The sequence below is a fragment of the Mus pahari genome, chromosome 3 (genome assembly GCF_900095145.1).
Source record: "Mus pahari chromosome 3, PAHARI_EIJ_v1.1, whole genome shotgun sequence".
NCBI lineage: Eukaryota > Metazoa > Chordata > Mammalia > Rodentia > Muridae > Mus > Mus pahari.
Genome location: NC_034592.1, coordinates 11,618,086 through 11,623,557, shown reverse-complemented (window position 1 = coordinate 11,623,557; position 5,472 = coordinate 11,618,086). Strand labels below are relative to the sequence as shown.

At 45.1% G+C, this 5,472-nt stretch overlaps 1 pseudogene; it reads right to left on the bottom strand.

Annotated features, from left to right (window-relative positions):
- Positions 1 to 684, bottom strand: part of LOC110319693 — a 16,280-nt pseudogene extending 15,596 nt beyond the window's left edge.
- Between the last annotated feature and the right edge of the window lie 4,788 nt (positions 685 to 5,472).

Below are 5,472 nucleotides of genomic sequence, written 5' to 3'. Positions count from 1 at the left end.
CATCCCCACCAGCACCATCATTGACAAATCTATCATAGCCATCCCCACCAGCACCATCATTGACAAATCTATCATAGCCATCCCCACCAGCACCACATCTACCACCACTATGGCTGCCACCAAAGCCACCATGACCACTTTTTTGCTTGAGAAGTTCCCTCCTCAACCAAAATTGTCATTGCCATCAAAACTGCCTCCACGACCACCACCAAAGTTTCCAGAACCCCTGTGACCTCTCTGGCTGGATGAAGCACTAGCCACTGCTTGCTTCCATGGAGCCTTTCTTACTTCACAGTTGTGGCCATTCACAGTACAGTATTTCTGAAAAACAATCTACAGAGTCATGGTCATCAAAGGTGACAAAAGCAAGGCTCCTCTTTTTTCCACTGCCTCTGTCAATCTTAATTTCTATCACTTCAATCTTCCCATACCGCTCAAAATAATCTCGTAGGTGATGTTCTTCAGTGTCTTCTTTAATACCACCAACAAAGATCTTTTTCACAGTTAAGTGGGCACCTGGTCTCTCTCTCTTGACACAGCCCTCTTAGGTTCCACAGCTCTCCCATCCACCTTGTATGGTCTTGCATTCGAGGCAGCCTCCATTTCCTCCACAGTGGCGTGTGTGCCAAACCCAAAGCCCCTGGATCTCTTGGTGTTTGGATCTCTCATTACCACAGTCGGTTACTGTTCCCCATTGCTCAAAATGGCTCCTCAGACTCTCGCCGGTTGTTCCGAAGCTCAGCCCTCCAATGAAGAGCTTCCACGGCTGTTCCGGCTCCTTGGGAGATTCGGATGTAGACATGATGGCAGGGTAATGAGAGCCTTCAGCGATGCTTCCAGAATAAATATTTTAAATTATTAAAATAAGAAAGGAGAAAACCTACAGAAAAGGAGAAGATTTGAGAACTAGAGGAATAGTTAAGGGAATGTGGGGAAGGGGATGGAAGAGAGAGGGCAAATAATGCAATTGGCATCAAAATCAGGATTAAGAGACACTCTCCAGTGGTGCTGCCACAGGCACAGTGCCCACATCCCTACAAAGAACCCCTAGTTTATGTCCCTTATGCAACTCTAATGAAACTCATTGAGTCATACCACACAAATAAAATTAAATTTAAAAGCCATGAAAGGAGAAGCAGGACTAGAGGATAGTAAGGGGACAGAGAGACCGACAGGAGGACAAGAAAAAATAATATAGGGAAAAAAGCTTGAAATGCATTACACAGTATACATATGTCATGGTGAAATTCATTATTGTATGTAATTAATGTATGCTTTAAAGGCACATTACTATACATGCAGAACCCAGAAGGACATTTTGTGATCTGAGACCATGAGCCTTACTTAGCCTAGAGTCTTTAGAAAGCATAACCCGAGGCAAGGATTGAAATGGTAGCATTGTATAAGGAGGAAGGAGGAAGGAGGAAGGGCGCAAACCCGGGACCCAAGGCAAAGGAGGATGCCCAGCCTGAGGATTACATGCATCTGTGTCTAGTGACAGCTTCAAAGTGAGCTGTAAAGCTGCATAAGAGTCTCTGAAAAATGTAAGATATATGGATATAGGTAGCTCAGTAGTAGATTGGTAAGTAGATATTGGGAGATATAGATATAGATATAGATAGATAGATAGATAGATAGATAGATAGATAGATAGATAGATAGATTGATGTTAGGCAGCCAGAAAGACAGACAAAATTCATTGGAATGAAATTCATGGAGATTGAATTTCAAGGTTATTGGGAAGGAGCTCAAGTAAACTGTGGGAAAGGAAGGTATGCGGAATAACCCGAAACTTTAAGAACTACAATAATTAAAAAATGGTAAGTCACCTGGATTGGAATCTCAATATTCCACATGTGGGAACATCTATCTGAATTACAGGGTGAGTCCAAACAATGGAAAGGATCATCCAAGACACTTATAGTCTCAGAAGAAGGCTAAAGTATAGAGACCTCCTGACTTTGCCTTGGTCCTCAGAGATACTGTGGACTTGTTGCCCCTCCACCCAACTCTGCATTGCCTCCTCTGAAGTTCCAATTCTAGTGAAAGGAACCAAGAGCTGGAAGGAAGGTTACCAGAAAAATGTACTTTTGGTCAGTACTAGTCTGGCCTCTAAGACAGAATTACAAGACAGTAAATGGAAAGAGTAGCACGAGGAGCAAGACATGCTCTCTCCCTCTCCCTCTCCCTCTCCCTCTCCCTCTCCCTCTCCCTCTCCCTCCTTGTGGACGTTGTACATCGTGGTGCGCACTAGGCTCCGCACCACGATGTACAACGTCCACAAGCAGTGGCCGATTAGGTCATCTTCTGCTACATATGCAGCTAGAAACACAAACCCCGGGGGTACTGGTTAGTTCCTGTTGTTGTTCCACCTACAGGGTTGCAGCCCCCTTCAGGTACTTGGGTACTTTCTCTAGTTCCTCCATTGGGGACCCTGTGTTCCATCCAGTAGCTGGCTGTGAGCATCCATTTCGGTGTTTACCAGGCACTGGCATAGCCTCACAAGAGGCCGAAATATCAGGGTCCCTTCAGCAGTATCTTGCTGGCATGAGCATTAGTATCTAGGTTTGGTGGCTGATGATGGGATGGACTCCCGAATGGGGTACTCTCTGGATAGTCCATCCTTTCATCTTAGCTCTAAATTTTGTCTCTGTACCTATAACCTTTCATGAGAGTTATGTTCCTTATTCTAAGGAGGAATGAAGTATCCACAAATGGTCATCCTTCTTGATTTTCTTCTGTTTTCCTTAATGTGTCTTGGATATTCCAAGTTTCTGGGCTAATATCCGCTTATCAGTGAGTACATATCTAGTGACTTCTTTTGTGATTGGGTTACCTCACTAAGGATGATATCCTCCAAATACATCCATTTGCCCAAGAATTTCATAAATTCATTGTTTCTCCCCCTCCCCCTCCCCTCCCCTCTCTCCCTTTTGGTTCTGAAAGGTGGATCTCTTAATTAGCTGCTGGAAGGATATCCTCTAGGGATTTGATGGCACCCTTGATGCACATTCTCCAGACCTTCCTGACAGACTAAGGCTCAACGTAAGTGTGATGTTCATGTCAGCAGGGTGCTCAAAAGAACTGAGGAAAAACTAAGGCTAAATCCATTTTCTTCTATAGCATGGCAATACATTGTGAGCAATCTAAAGACAGAACACCCCTATGGTCAAGGACAGACATTCTCAGAAGCCATTCCTCTAACATAACAAATTAGAACAACAAACACTAATGAGCTGAAATCTTTATTCCTGAGGGTCAGAAGTCTGGGAGCTGATAGATGTGTGAATCTGTTCCCATGTTCCTGTGTAGTTGTCTGTGGTCATGCTACCAACCAGGCCTAGGACTGACTTAGGCTGAGGATCCCCATTCAGATGTGTTCTTCACTTAAATATCGATTGAGTCCACTCTTGATGACCGGGGCCAGGAAACCTCAGTTTCCTAGGAGGAACACGGGCTTCTCTGTGGAAACAGCAGCTGGCTTCTCCAAGAAATAAGACCTAAGAAAGAAGGACAGAAGCTTTTTGAAGAGATAACTCAGAAGTGGCAAGGCTACACTTTGGTGGTCAGGCAGACCAACCTTGATCCCATGTGAGACAGAATTACAGAAGCGTATGCAAAGCAGCCAGGAGGTATTTGAATTTGGTTCTTTTGGGTGTCATCTTTGAGTCTGGCTATAACATATCAGGTGATAAATGTATCCAGAATAAATTGAATTTAAAACTAATGCTAAATTGTTAAAATAAAATCAGCTTTGTGATAAAACTAATCACTACGTACTGGACAATCATGAACAAAACCTCACAAGTGGGTGTTCTGGGAAAGTTGCACATCTTCTAAACATCTGAGATGCAGTTTTGAATTGTCCATGCAGCCTCAAGAGATTTCACCTACCTTTCTTTTAGAGCTACAGTCTTCATTCCTAAAGATCAATTTCTGATGGCCTCCATGTGTGCTGGTGGGTTTCCCAGGCATGGAGTGGGCCCTCTCTTTATGAGGCTTTGAAGGGTGATCTTAGGACCTTGAAGTGAGCCTCAGTTTGCTTATCTGTAAAGCAGATTGCTGCTGACTTCATCAGCTTGTCAATTGCTTATGAAGATGGTAGGAAATCATGCTATTTGAAAGTGCTCTGGGGGCATCAGTTACTCCAAGTAGTTTCCTTGCCTCTCCCGGGATCAGCAGAACACTCACAGTGAAGGAGATGAAGAAGCAAGCTTACTTGCTCCACAGGGCATGGCTGAGAAAGCACTAAGGGAAGGTGCTCATCCCCCCATGCTGTCAGAGAAGAGTGAACCGCTCAAGATGTATCCAAAACAAGTCTAAAGCGTTGAGTTTACCTTACCCTACTCTGTCATTGTCTAGCCTGGATTGGCGTGTCCAGACTGCCTGCCTGTGTTAATGGCTGCAGGGCTGTCCATCCGGACTGCCAAGGTCTGTTGGACAGAGAGTGAGTTGTACAGACACATGGAATATTGTCTTTTTCCTCAAGACCATCGCATACAGCATGGGGACTGTGTGAGCCTGGGTTCTAAGCTCTGGAAGAACAAAGAACTAGTGGGAGGAAAGTCAGTGACTAAGCAGCCCCACAGCTCTTTCTCATTCTGTCCATTCTTTCTCCTCTGTCTTTAACACGGGAATCTAGGTTAAGTGTGCACTGACCTCATACCTATCTACTTCTTCATTCACGTTTTCATTCCTTTATGCCAACTGTGTATCAGACCCCTCTAGCTGACATAAAACCCAGGAGCCACCCCAACACACACATATGCATATGCACGCGCGCGCGCGCACACACACACACACACACACACACACACACACACACACACACACACACACCACACACACACTGTTCTCCAGTGCAAGAAGAAGAGGGATATGTAAAACAGAGATCTGAAGTAGCACACTGCAGGTGTGAGTATCTGCCTCAGACTGCCTTAGGAATGAACACTAACCAGGAGCAGAGAAGGGAGTCCTCAGCGCCAATCAGTTTTTTTTTTTTTTTTTTTTTTTGAGACACGGTTTCTCTGTGTAATCTTGGCTGTCCTGGAACTCACTCTGTAGACCAGGCTGGACTCAAACTCAGAAATCCGCCTGCCTCTGCCTCCCAAGTGCTGGGATTAAAGGTGTGCGCCACCACTGCCAGGCTGCTAATCCGTTCTTATAGGTGAGAGTCAAAGCTTGTTGTCTCCAAGATAGAGCAGTCAGAAAGGGTGGACACGGGTGGTCAGGAAGAGAACTGGAGTGGGTGGCAAGCAAGTTTGAGGAAAGTTACAGAGAAAACTCAGAACCAGCTGGGAGGTAGAGGTGGCTGAATCAGAAGGCCTGCACTGTCACACCCACATGGAAGAAAACCTGTTCCCTCGGGTCAAGCTTCCTCTGCTGGATGATAAGAAACCAGCCGGCATGGGTTTAATCTCCATGCCTCCTTGTCAACATCTGTACAGCACTGGTGAATTCACCTCATTCTTT